The 16,790-nt window shown below is 43.3% G+C and overlaps 1 protein-coding gene and 1 pseudogene across 1 annotated transcript in view; one reads left to right on the top strand and one right to left on the bottom strand.

The window, feature by feature from the left end:
• Positions 1-16,790, bottom strand: part of srr (serine racemase) — a 133,940-nt gene that overhangs the window by 61,574 nt on the left and 55,576 nt on the right. The window lies entirely within an intron of this gene.
• On the top strand, positions 1,141-15,250 carry LOC115532273 (NXPE family member 3-like; annotated as a pseudogene).

A 16,790-nucleotide genomic window follows, 5' to 3' on the forward strand; every position in this document is an offset into this window, starting at 1 on the left:
AGCCTTTTACATCCCTGACCTCCCCCACTATCCCCTTGACAGGTGGGTTGTAACAGTGTTGATGAAATATGCTGAACCCCCTCGGTCCCTGAGCTTGCTGTCGAGTCTGGTGGGACTATGGTGTTAAATTCTGTAATCCACTATCCAACTATAATCCACAACAATCAAGAGTTCCTCTTGTCGAGGTGATTTCGGTTTTTCTGAACTTTTATTGATAGTTCAAACTGATAATTCCTCTCTGATGAGAAGGCCTTCCAAGTCAGAAGGTTTATTCATTTTTTTTCTGAAATACTGCCTCTTGGGACGGTATTAGTCAGAAGTAAAATGGTCAATTTAATAAAAAAAATTAAAGTCATATGTATCTTTAAGCCGGGAAAATACAAATACAAAGGAAAACAACCACACTGTCAACAGCAGCAGAAATATCCGGTAGAAAAAAATTGTTAAATAAAGATGAGATAAAGAAAATCTCAAAAAATGGGGAAGAGAATAGCTAAGACAGGCACAATATGGCCAAAAGAGGCAACGTTCGATTCAGTACTGTGTGGGGAGATGGAAGTAATGATAAAAAACTACAAGCATAAGAAAAAAAGGAAAGAAGGCCCTAGTGAAAAGGGAAAGAGATAGTATAGTATTGCCATTGTTCAGAAAAGATGGAGAGCTATGGAGGCAGAGAGAAAAGACAGCAAGGGAAATGGTTAGCGGGTTTGGTAAAGAAGTAGAATCACCACATTGCAAGGCACATCCACCACCCTACAACACAGGTTTATCAGAAGAAGGAAACAGCAGGGATCCTGAACCACTGAGAGGGACAACAGCATCCGGTCACATGGATTGGTAAGTAGTCGCAGAGCCAGCGGTCCAGCGGGGACCACCTTCCACTCCGATATAGCCCCAGCCTGACATTAGGTGCGTTTCCATCCCCCTGATCTTATGCAAACTTTAAAGTATCGAATCACTAAACGGTGATGGAAACACCAAAATTCGCATCAAAATCCTCTAATTCGCAAAAAGGTTTATCCGCTCGCTTGAGGAGGTTTTTGAAAAGAGAGTAAGAGAAGAGAGTGAATTCGCAAAATGGGAGATGGAAACACACTTTTCGAAGCAGCTGTGACGTAGTGATTTTTGAACACACAGGACTGAGTCTTTCCGATTTCCGCATAACGACCGGCCATAGAAACCCTGCCGACATCAACGTGTAACGTCATCATCCTATTGTGCTCTCCCATACGTAAGGCACTCCTCGTATTTCCCTTGCTACCGCTTTGTACATTGTGATTTCTCTATTTCTTCGTCTACGGATGGAAGTTAAAATAGCCAATGATAACTTCATTGAAAGAACAGTTATGACTTGCCCAAGGGAAACCAATTGCTGCTGAATACCTCCCCTCATGTTTGTTGTTTGTTGTTACTCTTCTCTATTGGCGGACTGACCATTCCGACAATTTCTGTATCCATTGTCAGAGTTGAGGTACTTTACTTTTTTTCAAATGTCCCGCCATTCCGTCATGAGGTCATTTATATAAATGTCATTACTATTATCATTGTACTCAAATTAATTAATGTGACTATTTCTTAGTTTCATGCGCTTTAGTGTCCTACACTGACATTCGCCATTGGGGATAGTCGACCCTCATTCGTTGTGGATCTTTGGCACAAGTCATAGGCCCTTCACCAGTCTCAAAATCCCCACTGACCCAAATCACGCTTGGAAGTTTCGATTCTGTTTCTAAATGTTGGGACTGATGGACACTGAACTCTGGGGGTTATTTGAACATTCATTGTGAAGTGGTTTACTGTAAAAGGAGCGTCAGAAATCCCACCTGTCTTTGCGCACAGAGGCCATTAATTAAGGGAATGCTGAAAGAATGCTGGAAGTCGAGAAAAAGAAGACTAAATATGTATCCGACATTCTAATGAATGTCGGATATCCAGTACAACTACTATAAGAACACGTAAGGCAGAGCGAGACGACAAAGAAGGAGGAAAGGAAGAAGAACCCAAGTGGCCGGCTCCCTCCAGCAGAAGATCAGCATCTGATACATTTTTTCTTCTTCATATAAGACTAAGGTAACCTCTATTTGATTTTATACTGTTATTGAAATATAAATACATCTAGTCTGCAAACTCTCCTTCTACTGTGCTTAACCAACCTTGTTGAAAACATACCAAAAGAACGATCTATAAATAAGTAATAGACCTGGGGTCTCATTTATAAAACTGTGCGTGGGATCGTTACTAAAAATGTGCGTACGCCCAGAAGCCAAGTTTTGCGTGCGCCAAAAAATATTCCGATTTATAAAACACTGCGTACGCACACCTGTACGCAATCTTTGCTTTATAAATCACATACTGACTATAATTGTGCGCAGCTGAATCGGCTTCACGTTCCGCCCTCTACACGCCCCCTTTTTAACCATAAATGGTCAATGCAAATTACCTCATGAATGCGATCTGCATATAAAACAGACTCAGATGCCGGTATTATGTCTTGTTGGAAACAATGGCAGAAGTACTGAGAAAATCAAAAAAGCGAAATTTCACGGAGGTTGAAGTGGAGACACTTGTGGGTGAGATGGAGGCCCGAAAGGTAGTTTTGTTCGGCGGTCACGGGATTGGAATCGCCAACAACAAAAAGCAGAGTGAGTGGCAACATGTTGCTGCAGCAGTGAACTCTGTCAGTAGCACGGAGCGCACAGTCCCAGAATTAAAAAAGAAGTGGTCTGACATAGAGTTACATATTTTTATGTAGCCTACCAATAAATCGTTATGGTCCCTAAATACCCTCTCCCTCCGAATCCTGCATGGTCCGCCAGAAGTGCCATATGGTGCAGCATTACCACGGCGCTCACCTCTGTATTTATAGGGTTACGGTAATAAGACTGACGAGAACGCCTTGGATAATCAGTTTGTAATTACCCACGTAAAATGTTCTTGAACATAACCCCTTTTTAATGCCTGATTTGTCATGAAAAGCATCAAGAGTAACGGACAACGATTGTGATGAGTGTGGCTTGGTTTTTCACACTTGGGATTTAATTGACATTTGATCATGTGTTTACAGTGTCACATAAAAATATTATGTTATTGACACATGTTGGACAGATGCTTTTTTCCATGCAGTCGCGCCGTCAGTGGACAGTATGGAGTGACGGGATTAAATATAGAGAATTTCTTTTTATTTCTATTCTAAGGAGATATTTCTGGAGTTATAACTGAGAAATAACGCAGCGGACTTAAATTATTCTGATTAGGATTTAACGCATGATACGGGTTGAAATTAAATTGATGAAGGGCGATGATAAAACATAATCGTTCTTCTCACTCTGCAATTCTTCGGTCTGACTTCAGTTCACCACCACACCGTCTGTGTGGCCAATTCTCCTTTTCCTCCAAACCATGCGTACGCATGGGTCAGAGTTTGCTTAGGGCTGCGCACATTTTCCCGTCAAGTTGGTTTTTTATAGATCACAACCTTGGCGTGAAAAGTCACGTACGCAACTTTCAGCCCCGTTTTGTGCGTACGCAACGATTATAAATGAGACCCCTGGGGCTGTAATCACAAAGCATTTTATCTAAGTTATTCACAAAGCCGCTGAGACCTAAGGCCTGTTTCAGGTAGCTGGTTTAACATACTCTGAGTTTAATCCGGCGCTCTGAGTTGGTTGACTCAGAGTTCAGGGTTGAAAAGCAACTCTGGGTTTTCGGTTTCAGAACAGGCGATCAGCGTTGGCTTAATCAACTCGGGGTGTGTTCACGCTGGGTTGAGGGCGTGCCTGTTGACTATAAAGAGCCAGCATCAATGGATCTCTGATAACATGATCAAACATGGACCAAAAGCGGAGATCCACTTACTTTTCCCCACGGAATTGGAAATTCTAATGAACGCCTATGCCGAGCAGTTACCCCTTTAAACAAAAAAAAACCAATACCGCCGCGGCAGCGAGAGCGCGAGAGATTGTTTGGCATGAAATAGCTGAACAAGTCAATGCCTGTGTAAAATAAATTAGTAAAATAAAATAAGAGGATAGTTTAATATCTTCCACTCATTCAATATGTATATTGTGTGTATGTGTGTGTGTCAATTTACGCAACCCCAAGTTGCCCCAAGAGGACTTGGCAGCAAATGAAGATGAAGTACAAAAATATAGTTCAAAAATGTAAACTAATGTTTAATTGAAATCAAATCAATTGTGCTGTTTTGCCTGCTCTACCTAATTTAACAGCTATTTTCAACATGTGATGGGCCTATATTTAAGCAGTAAATGTAAGTAGTACATTTCCCAGCCACCCCAACACTGCCAATAGTTAATAGGATTTAGAAATATTAGAAGGCTACACCTAGGCCAAATGCATTACATATATATATATATATATATATATATATATATATATATATATATATATATATATATATATATATATATACATGTCTTCAAAATAGTGCTTACTGAATTTTAGGGTAACATTTTCCTCCATGTTAGCAAATCGAAAAAAAGCAGAGGCCCGGAAGACTGGAGGGGGTCCACCTCTGCAGCCCTCACAGAGGCTGAGGGGATGGCCCTCAGCGAACAGAGTATGCGTCCTGTGGCTGAGGGCATCCCTGGGGGGAGCTCCTCTGACCCCCCCCCCCCCACCCTCCAGGATAGAAATGCCTTTATAAGAGGTTGGTTATTCAAAATAATTAAATATGTACACGCAACACAGCACGTTACAAATTAGATGGGGCAATATTCTGGCTCAAGTAATCATTTCACTGTCTAATCATCTTCTTCCAGTTACTGATGGCGTCATCGCCCTAGGCTACTTGAACCAGATGCCCTCACCAACCTTCATGCAATTGTAACAATTCAAAAGATGCAAAAGGATGCTTTGGAGATCCAAATTTTGGAACATAAGTTAAAGGTGGGTGAGGTGGAAACTGGGATACTGTTCCCTGCTCTAAAAACATACCCAATATGAATGACTTTGTGCTTTCAGGAAATAAAGAAATCCTCATAAAAAGTAGATTGTCTTTAATAGAACACGGGCTGTGGTGGGACGAGTTATTTTGTTGAACAGTTTACTCAAAGGGTTTTACTTCAGTGAACATTGCATACGATTATGCTGAGCATGTGCGTGTAGAGAAGAACAGGATCTGGTTAAAAGCAGTACCAGGGACTTTTCTGCCTTGCATTCTTAAAATGAGTTTCTTGACTTGCAGCAGTTATAGGTCCGTGGTTAGTCAGCTACTCTGATCATCGGAAAGCCACAACGTTAAAGTGACTGTAGTAGCCTACAGAGCGGGTGGGATGCACGGGGCAGATCATTCTACTCATGCGTTAATTGCGTCAAAAAACTTAAACTTAAACTTCAAGCATGCCCCCGGTGCGTTTGACAGTTAACATGGGGGCTGAGAAGGTGGTCTAAATAAATGATGGATTGCGCTTAAAAAAGATAGCGCTCGTGAAGAAAATTATCAGGAAAATAAAGTATATCCAACCGGGTTCTTAATAATCGTTCCTCACGGAGATTCCTTCTGAGGATCGAAGCCTCTACGTACACAGGCTCTCGTAGAAAAGGACATGCCATTTCTAACACTTCCTTCTGTCGGAGAGCTGCCTTCAGCCTTATAGACAACAAACTCAGAGTAGGTCTAACCACCTCCCGAGCAGGTTAGGTCCACGGCGTATGTTGCCGCAGCAACTAACTCTCGGTTGCACTGAACCTGCTACTTGAAACGGAAAATCCAGAGTTTCCACTAACTCAGAGCGAACAAACTCGGGGTTGCCTCAAAACCAGCTACCTGAAACAGGCCTCTACTCTTACTTAGGATGAATAACAAAGAGTGAACTAAGAGTGACGCACCGTTGCTATGGATTACGTCAATTCTCGTGCACGAGTTTAGATGCGCTCAGTTCGGTGATTGGTTGTTCAGACGAGCCCACTAAATCACCGAAAAACAAGGAAATAGCCTAGGCTAGAAATTAATTCCTATTAAGTAGTTATAGTGCAGTTAGCAGAATACACGCATGATGACAATTTTGTACAGACCACGATAATGACGTTGTAGCCTGCACGTTCAAGAGAGAGAGAAAGCAAACAATAAAAATACGTAAAATTTAAAATATAATAAATGTTATGAACTACACAAGTGTTGACTGATTTGTGCCAAGGTGTTTACCTAAAATGTGTTTTAAAAGTGATCCCTAAATGCCAGTCCACTCGGTTCCACACGGCCAAATTCATTGTCATCATCATCATCATCATCGTCTGGCTGTGGAATGTTCCTCCGCTTGCAGAGGTTGTGTAGAACGGCACACTGACTACTGTGCTAGCCAGTGGCGAACTTAGCCCTTTGGGGGCTCCAGGCGAACAGTCATTTGGGGGCCCCTGCATCTACCGGTCTCAGTACCTTATATCGCATAATGAGATACTCCATACAAGGGATGAACAAAAGTCACTATCCTTCTTTCATGCAAATGTTAATTATCTATTTACAAATTGAGAATAACATACAAAACAATAAGATTAGTTATGTTGACACATTACACTGACTGTTAACCATAAGTCCTCATTTACCTGAGGGTTTCCAGTAGCTCACAGCAGCTATCTGCTGTGAGCTACTGGAAACCACTACTGGAAACCCACTGATAGCTGCGTCCAGCTATCACTATATTTCCTGTGCTCTTCAGACCTTTCATGGTTGATTAGATGCATTGCAAGGTTATTCTAGTCTTTAAATCCTTCCTCACTCAGTTGTTTTTGTTTTCCAGAAAGGCAACAACAAAAGCAAAAAACACGGTCTGCACTTTCACTGTAGACTAACCAAGACCTGTTCACCCTCTCACCATTTTTCATTACTATGTAATAGTATGCTTTTGTGAATCTGCGGCCCTTGGGCCAGAGTGCTGGGTCATCCACAAGAATATGTGTGCACCTGCCCAAGACACAGCAGCTTGGGCCAGAGTGCTGGGTCATCCACAGGAATATGTGTCTCGCAGTCATTGTTATCGTTATTGTCATAAATTTCAATAACCAAAGTGGAAGAAGGAGACTGAGAAATATTCACTACCAGTTGTGCATCATCTCCGTCAGTTTGTTGACACACGTCATTAGCATCGCTGCTGGCTGAGCCAGAGCCACTTGGAATGAAAGGAGCAGTAACGTGACAGCAAACGACGTTGACGGCTGCTCTTGATCCGCCGACGGTCCCGCTGCCACTGCGGTGGCTGTAAAACAGCTGGATAGCTTTGGCAGCTTTGAAAGAAAGTCCTGCCTTTGGTCTTTCTTTTTATGTGACCCGCTTTCGTACGATCGCTTCATGTGTCACTCGATTTATGTCTCACTCGATTTCTCTCTCTCTCTCTCTTACCGCTTACTGTTTTGAATTTGACATAATTTCCGCATACGCATGATGAGCGTGATGCGCGTAACATGGAATAGTCCATGTAGTGCAGACTAAAGGGGGTTGCACACGGAAAGATCGTCAAAACATGAGTAATAATTAGACATCCCGATGCTACTATTGTGAAGAGATTTTTATAAAAATAATAAATATGGGGACAAAATAAATGCATTGGGGCCCTCTTGACCAGATCAATATTGTAAATAAGAAACTGTTCTTAATGTTTTATCGGGAAAAATAAAGGTAAAAAAAAAAAAAAAAAAAAAAAATTGGGGGCCCCAAAAACCTTCTATGGGGCCCGGGGCTCCAGGCAAATGCCTGGTTTGCCTAATAGTACGGCCCGCCCCTGGTGCTAGCCCTCTTTTGGGTGGGGCGTATTTCGCCGTGGAGGACATGAAACCGACATTTCATTTGCCCAATTCCTCTCTCCACAACATTTCGTGTATGTTTGTGTGCTCTAGCATATATGGAGGAAATCAGTAAACAATAATAAATATGGATTCAACAAATAAAAGGTGTCAAAGAGCCAATACGATGTGTTTTACGCACAGGACTAAGCGTAATCTGCGTAATCACTTACATGTTATACTTTAACTGTGCTCCCGGTTGTGGATTGAGGTAGGATGTCTAGAGCCACGTCTTGCATTGATAGTCACTGTCACCCAGCAAGTGACACCCAACTGGTACATCTCAAAAAGCTGCCTCAGACCGCTCACCATTAAAATGCACGAATCATGGGTAGCTGAAGCTCCAGGCCACTTTGCAACAACATCCAGTAGGCTATGATAAAATTTGCATACAAAAGAACCTGCGTGTTGATGGAATGCACTTTCTTCCTATTGATGAACACGTCCTCGTCTTTTGATGGCGAAATTATTTTTATGTGCGTCCCGTCAATAGCACTGACCACACCGGGCATACCTGCAATTGCCATGAAGTTGGCTTTGATCCTGTGTAATTGTTGAATGTCCAAAGGAAAGTTTATGGCACGGCTGACTGATGGTTTTTAAATCGTCGGCATTGCAAAGTTGCATTTCCCCTGTTGCTAAATAACGTAGTGTGGCCAAACATTTTATTTCGGGACTAATCTGATTATTCCTGTTAGTCGGGGATGTTATTGCATCGCGCACTAACTCCACAACAAGTTTAATGCCCTAACATTTCGTATCGCAGGCATTTTACGATTCTTTGTGAATAGGTCTTACTGAGTTAGGAGTCCTCTTGAGGACTTTTAAGCTCTCCTAGACTTAGGTGCTACTTTTAGTCCTAAAATACTTTGTGAATTGCTCTTAGTGAAAAAAGTTATGAGTCCTAAATTTAAGAGTGACACGCCCATTATTTTTTAGGAGTTACTCCTAAATTCGCCAGTTAGGACCTACTTTTAGCCCTAAGATCCTTTGTGAATACGGCCCCTGATCTTTACAATCAGGATGAAACTTAACACTGAATTGTGCACAAAATAATAATACTACGAAAGAGACAGAGGGGGGTAAGGGCTCTCAACCTGAATGGTGGAGAAGAAGGCTACCTAGTTAAGTTTCATGAGATCTTGAAATAAGATAAAGGACGGAACGTGCTTGGGTCGGGCTCATAACTGGGGGGTTTGTTTACCAATGACAGAAATCCAAGGGGAGGGCAAGAGTTATAGTGCTTTCATAGAAATTCTTGGATCACAAAACAATCCACTACTTCACCCAGAAACTCAAACATGGCAAATGCATTAAATATGATATTAAAATAATATTAAGATTATGAATTTGTCAATGCTACTCAACAGAAGAAACTTGGTGACAGAGCTCGGTTGAATGTACCAATATTCAAATGATTCCCAACCTGAATTTGAATGTAAAATCTTGTGCTAATGGGCCCTGATGTCATTGACAGGTAACAAAACCATCTAGCAGCACTTCCTGTTTATTTGGACACATAAACAGGCTCTGACCCTACAACCATCACAACCACCATGTTGACCGATAAACACGAAGCGGCAGCTAACCCTGGGCAACCGAAGGGGGACCCCGTGTGTCGACGTCTGTCCAGTCGTGCCCTCATCTTCCTTCTCCTCACACTCTCTGGTCTCAGCTTCCTGTTGCGCAACATTCTCACTCTGGAGGTTAGTGTTGCATTGGTCATATTGTGTGTGTTACCAAGTGACATTTAGCTTAATACTACAATTCCCTAGTGAATCAGTGGGCTTTTAGGTCGAATAATCCAATTCGCTGTCCTTAATTATATTTGTGTTGCAACTTGCTGCTGGCCCTACTGAATAAACATACAAAATACACCTTAATAAAAGCCATTCTTTTAATTGATAGCACTTTTTAGGGCACTCAAAGCGTTATGCAGAGTAGGCCTGTCACTTTTGAGAAAAATTAAGTTGGAACTGATATCGAACCATAACCTTTGAAATAGGCTATCAACTAATCAATATGAAATGCCACTATGCATGACAAGAAAATTGGCTATGCAATGAGCGAAAAAGAAAACTGTGCCAACTAACGTGCCAACTAAACAGGAGACAGCAAGAGTAAGGCCTATAATGTTGCAATAAATTAATTCCTTTATTTTGTTAGCTAGGAAAACCAGTCTATTAACATGATCCGGATCAGGTGCGGCTCTCTTTTTGTTAACGATGTTATCTGCCGTGGAGAACAAACGTTCGGAAAGCACAGACATGCCTGTCTAGGGTGACCAGAATCAGATCAGAATCAGAAATACTTTATTGATCCCCGGGGGCAAATTGTTGTTCCATTGTTGTTCCAGGTGCTCCATACAATATAAATATAAATACCCTACAAGCTAACCCTTCAAGCATAGAAGATACGATTTTAAATAAATAAATGAATAAAATACAATCAAATAAAAATAAAATAAAAGTAAGAAGTGGACATCTCTTAGTGGGTTATATTTACAATTCGATATTTACATTGCAAATAGCAATGAAAATTAAGAGTGAAAGAATAAATTATACTTTGTTTATAGATTAAATTATAAACAAATTATAGATGACAAGACTATTAACTATTAATTAAGTCTATTAAGACTTAATTAATAGTTAATACGGGTAATATTACCACTTGTAGTTTTGCGTTGTATTCCATAAGAATAGACTATAATAATTCAGAGTAATAAAGAGGGAATGACTGTTCTTGTACTATTGGCCCTTTACAGGGCCCAAATTATGCCTTGGTTATTATCATTGTTACTCATATCCAATAACGGCTTTATTTACAGTAGTTAGACAGTAATTAGGAGGTTATATTGGGTTAAATCTTAATTAATGTAGCAAGGGTAAAATAAGGTAATATAGAATAAGGTATTAACATGTGTCTAATCATGACTAATAAAGGGCCACTATGTTACTAATGGGTAAGCACCTAGTTAATGGTGATTATGTGTATCTTAATATAAGGAGCTACCATAAATCTTGAAATCAAATAGTTGTGCATGGAGACAGCAGTGAGGCCTGTCATCAGGGGACGGGGCGGGCTGTCTGATCATGTCAATCAAACTTGGATGCAGACGCAGGTTAAGGAACAATGCAACTCAGGTTAGATCGGCATGCAGAACGAGACAGAGGAAAGCACTACCCGTACGGCAAAGGCCACGTTTATACGTAGCAGGGTATTTATAGAAACAAATATTCCCCCCCCTCCGTTTTCAAAAATAACATTGTGCACACAGCATCGTTTTCAAAAAAGTTGTCGTTTACATCAAAACTCATAAATACGCCGTTGAGCGCCATTATAACTATGCCAAACGTATGTGCGGCAGGGTAGTAGAGCTTAGATCGGGCCCAGAAAATCAAGCCCGACCCGGCCCGAGCCCGTGCACGTTCTGTCCGAGCCCGGCCCGACACATTAACCGTAATTATGAGCCCGAGCCCGATTTCAACCCGACTTTTTTTTTTAATACATATGTAACTTCGTACACATTTCTTACTAGGCCTACTCTGCTAAATATATATGTAAGGGATAATGCATAGAACGCCGGTCATTATCGGGAAAAGAAGCCCCGACAGGGCGAACAGTACACCGACCCACGTGCAGCGAAGGTGTCTTACTTCGCCCTGAAGGGGCTTATTTTTATATTACTATATATTACTTATATATTAAACGGCTACTTGCCAAAACGAAAAAATAAGTTCTTCGCGTCTTTTTACAATTTATTCGTTACCAGCACTCTTAGTGTTGATCAGCAGAGAAATTATTTGTCCGCAAAGACGGTGATGTCGCTTAGCAACGGAAGACGCTGGGCTTGACAAGTCACCGTACTACTACCCATGCAAGTGAACGGAGCGTTCCACGGCATTGAGAAGACCCGTGTAATAAAGGCCTATAATATTTCTGTTTATGGCATAGATTTCTCCTCAGATATGGCCAATAAACCAATGATAAAAATAAATAAATAAATCGTTTATCAAAGGCGAGTATAGTGGTAGGAAATATTGGCTCGGGCTCGGGCAGAGAATCTAAACTCTAGTAGGGAGAAGGATAAAGCCATGCAAGCCAATCAGAATCCTCAGAATCAACAACAACGAATAACACAAGCGTCTTCCTGTAACAAACTGTAAACATAGGGCGCTCATATGACGTTAAGCATTTCCTGGCACATAATGTGACGCTTCAGAACCTAAAACCCAGTTTCTCCCCGTTGACACGACAACACATAACCGGCGTTTTCAGAAATCTCCACTTGGCCGGAGTTTTTAGAAATGATCGTTTTCTGTGACAAAAACTGCGTTTTCGTGTAAATGAGAGGCCAAACCGCGTAGAAATATCTGCGTTTTCCCTTCGTGTAAACGGGGCCTAAGAAGAGGAAATGCAGCTACAATAAAGACTGGGAAACCATCTTTCCCTGGGTGAAACCAAACCAGTGCAAGGTGAGTCTGGTAATGTTTTGTGACGTTTGCTCGAGTAATTTTCAACGTGAAACGACACAGACTATGTGAGACTCATTAAAAAAAAAAGTATGAAAGAAAGCTCCATGCTGACTATGTTTTTCTACACATAACCAGCGTTTTCAGAAATCTCCACTTCGGCCAGAGTTTTTAGAAATTTTCTGTGATAAAAACTGTGTTTTCAAGTAAATGAGACGTCAACCGCATGGAAATATCGGCGTTTTCCCTTCGTGTAAACGGGGCCTTACTGACTGTAGTTGTACTAACAGTAGAAGAGCCCATGCTCACAGGTGTTGCCGATCAGTAGCCAATCAGGCACCTGATTGGCAGCACCTGGGGGTACCAAAAGCTCAAAACAAGTGTCAATAGCAACAGCAAAATAAGCTGTTTGAAGATTTGGCAAATTTTTCATGGGCGCAACCCACATACTCAGCGCTGCTGCTCATCCCACAAATGCATGTTCCTTACGAATGGGGCCCCATTTGAAATGGAACTAAACAGGCTTTCCAACGGAATGAGATTTATTGCCGAAAAGCATTGTTACCACAGAGAAATAATCAACCAAACACAAATTTCGTTACTTTTTGTGCTGAGTTTATATTCTTTGTGCCTTAGTTATCAAGACAACTATCCAATGCCACAGTCAGCCTCACTTTAAACCGGACCTCCCTTCTCGCCCTCCTCAGAACCTGAGCTACAACACCGCGTCTATGCTTTTTCAGCCCCAGAACAGCAGCCACCCTGCCTTAGCCCAGAAGGGGCCCCTCCCTCCGTACAAGAACCACACCATCTGCAGCCACCTGGAGCCCACCCCCGACGAAGCCCTGGAGGACCGCGCCCTCCTCGACGCCATCGTCTGGCCCAAGCCCCCCGCCCCCACGTCCCTCCACCAGACCAGTGACCCCGTCCACAGCTTGTTCGCCATTCTGCCCTCCAAGGGCGGGAGGGAGCTGCATGTGGGGGACCAGCTGGAGGCCCTGGTCCAGATGCAGGACTTCCAGGGCCGTCCCAAGCACTACGGGGGGGACTTCCTGGTGGCACGGCTGCACTCCCCGGAGCTGGGGGCAGGAGTGGCGGGTACGGTGGTGGACCACCTCAACGGCTCCTACTCGGCGCTGTTCCCCCTGCTGTGGTAGGGTCCGGCCCAGGTGACGATCACCATGGTGCACTCCAGCGAGGCGGTGGCCGTGCTGCGGCGGCTCCGGGAGCAGCGGTCCGACCGCTTCTTCTTCCAGAGTCTGTTTCGCTCGGGCGAGCGGTCTGAGACCACCGTGTGCAACATGTGCCTGCCGCACAATCGGCCGCAGGAGCCGCTGTGCAACTACACAGACCTCCACACCGGGGAGCCCTGGTACTGCTTGAAGCCCAAGCGGCTGAGCTGTGACACCAGGATCAACCATTTCAAGGGAGGCTACAAGAAGGACCTCGTCACCCACAAAGAAGCGCTGCTCTTTCAGAGGTCAGGCGCTGAACCCTGCTTTATCCTTCATTTATAACTTTGGAAATGTTCTTTAACCTTGTTTGTTTTTATTACTCACGGCCGTGTAAACATCAAGGTTGTCATCCATGCGTCAGGACCTGATCGGATAGATGTGCTTCCAAAGAAGATAGGTACACAATCATTGCTACGCTTAATGGATGAGGTTGCTTATGTGGTGGTGGTGCCCACTTGTATGTAATTCATCTTGTGACACTTGTGTCATTCTTATATCCTAGATGACCAAGAATTAGAAAACCGCAGCATCGAACCAGGGCCGGTCAAGTACAATCCTGCTGGGTATTACTACAAAGGCTCCTGGAGGTTATTCGATGGAACACCTGTTCGCCAGTTTGACGCCAAATCGATCACCCAGTGCCTGACTGGCAAGGTGATGAATATGTACGGAGACTCCACGATGAGGCAGTGGTTTGAGTACCTCAGAGCGTTTGTACCAGGTGAGCACCGACACCCTTCTCTCTGTGCCAACGATTCTGTGACTATTACTCATGTCCCATTGATCATTTCCAATGTGCTCGTTCATTCTGTCTCTCCTACAAACCAAAGATTTCAACCTGCGCATCCCATCAAAGGTAGGGCCCTTCATGGCGGTGGACTGTAAACACAACATCCTGTTGAAGTACCACTGTCACGGCCCGCCCATCGGCTTCTCCACCGACAGAGCCAGCGAGCTCCGCTACGTGGCCAACGAGCTGGACCGCTTGCCTGGAGGCCCCAACACCGTGGTGGCCCTCAGCCTCTGGGCCCACTTCAGCCCCTTCCCTGTGGAGGTCTACATACGCCGCATGCGGAACATCCGCCGGGCGCTTGAACGGCTCTTGGCCCGGGGCCCCGGCACCCTGGCGGTCATCCGCTCGGCTAACTTAAGGGCCCTGGACAAGGAGAGGAGCCTGAACCACAGCGACTGGTTCTCGCTGCAGCTCGACAGGATTCTCAGGAACATGTTCATGGGCCTGGCTGTTGTGTTTGTGGACGCCTGGGAGATGACCCTAGCCCATCATAGCCCCCACAATATCCACCCACCCCCGGACATCATCAAGAACATGATCAGTCTCATCCTGACTAAGGTGTGTCCTGCAAAGAAGAAGAGCTAGTGGCAAAGAAAGAAGGAAAGTTGGAAGAGGCGTGCCGTCCTAGTGCTTGCAACATCGTTGGGTTATCCTGATTCTCTTGCCATCAACAAGTTACTTGTTACTCTTACTTTTTACAAAGGGGTATTTTTTTTTATACGAGGAGCTTTGCATAAAGAGGCCTTTATGTAAAGCCCCATGTACTGGATTCAAATAGACCTGATTGTGGAGCAGCTAGGCGTTGAGCACCATCCTTAAGGATGCCTACAGGTAGGCTCAGGGCATTGGAGATTAAACGCAGTATCATCGACACCCTCGCCACTATTATTCTTCACCCAAGTTGACAAACCGATTGAGTCATCATGAGAAGGTGCTGTCACACTAAATTTGTACCGGCTGCCAAATTTGTACCGGGCGCGTCATCCATACGTAATCCATTCCAAACCTGCCTGCAACAGATGATCGCGTCGTCCGTTGCCGGGCAGGTTTCAAAAAACATTTGCGCTCATGTTGCCAAAGACGAAATAACATAATACAGTTAACGGATCGCTAGATAACACTTGTTTTTACTTTATATTTGTATTGTATTTAATTTTTTTTATCAAATTTAGCTAGTAAACTGAGTGTTTAAAGCAGGTCAAGGACGAAATAGCACAATACAGATAACGGATCGCTAGATAGAAGGTTCGCAAATGTTCGTGAACCTTTCACGTCATTCGACGCGATCGTCCGTTGCCAGGCAACGGACGACACGATCATCTGTTGCCGGGCAGGTTTGGAATGGATTACGTATTGATGACGCGCCCGGTACAAATTTGGCAGCCGGTACAAATTTAGTGTGACAGTGCCAGTCCATCATCCACTTTCATCGTTATCCTGCCTCTACCTATCAGCTCATCCCCCTTATGAGTTCCCAGCAAGGGGAGGCCTTGCCCAACCGTTAAAAACGTTTTTCTTGGATCGCTCTCTCTCTCTTTGGTCTGCCGATGATAACCCTGCATGTTCTGATTTACTAGCTTATTAGTTGTAATATATGTATATTTATATGTGTGTGTGTGTGTGTGTGTGTGTGTGTGTGTGTGTGTGTGTGTGTGTGTATATATATATATATATATATATATATATATATATATATATATATATATATATATATATATATATATCCATCCCCTCTACCCCCTACCTGCGTCTATTGTCAACCGTATACAATACACGAGTTCCAAGACCCTGTTGCATGTCTTGTGGTGTCGTACTTGTTTTGTATTTTATGTTCACCTGTTCTCTGATGGCTGAGTAAACACACTTTGACCATCATCTGTTGTTTCCAGTTCATTGTTATTCACCGACCACTTGCTCATCTACCTTCCATAATCCAGCCTTTTACATCCCTGACCTCCCCCACTATTCCCTTGACAGGTGGGTTGTAACAGTGTTGATGAAATATGTCGAACCCCCTCAGCCCCTGAGCCTGCTTTCGAGTCTAGAGGGGACTATGGTGTTAAATTCTGAACTATAATCCACAAACACCTACTTCACACAGGAGTTCCTCTTGTCAAGGTGATTTATTTTTTCCTGAACCTTTATTGATAGTTTAAACTGATAATACCCTCTCTGATGAGAGGGCCTGCCAAGTCAGAAGGTGGATTCTTGTTTTTTCTGAAAAGCGCCGCTTAGGGCGGTATTAGTCAGAAGTGCTATGTAAAATGGTCAATAAAATTAAAAAATAATAATAAAGTCATATGTTTAAGCAGGAAAACCGGCATACATAGGTAAACAACCATGCTGTCATCAGTAGAAATATTGGGTTGAAAAATATGTGTTAAAAAGAGCTGAGATAAAGGAGATCTCAGAAAAATGTGGGACGGAATAGCTAATCAGGCACAATATGGCCCAAAGAGGGAACGTTCGATTCAGTACTGTGTGGGGAGATGGAAG

This window comes from Gadus morhua, chromosome 19 (genome assembly GCF_902167405.1).
Source record: "Gadus morhua chromosome 19, gadMor3.0, whole genome shotgun sequence".
In the NCBI taxonomy this organism is placed as follows: Eukaryota; Metazoa; Chordata; class Actinopteri; order Gadiformes; family Gadidae; genus Gadus; species Gadus morhua.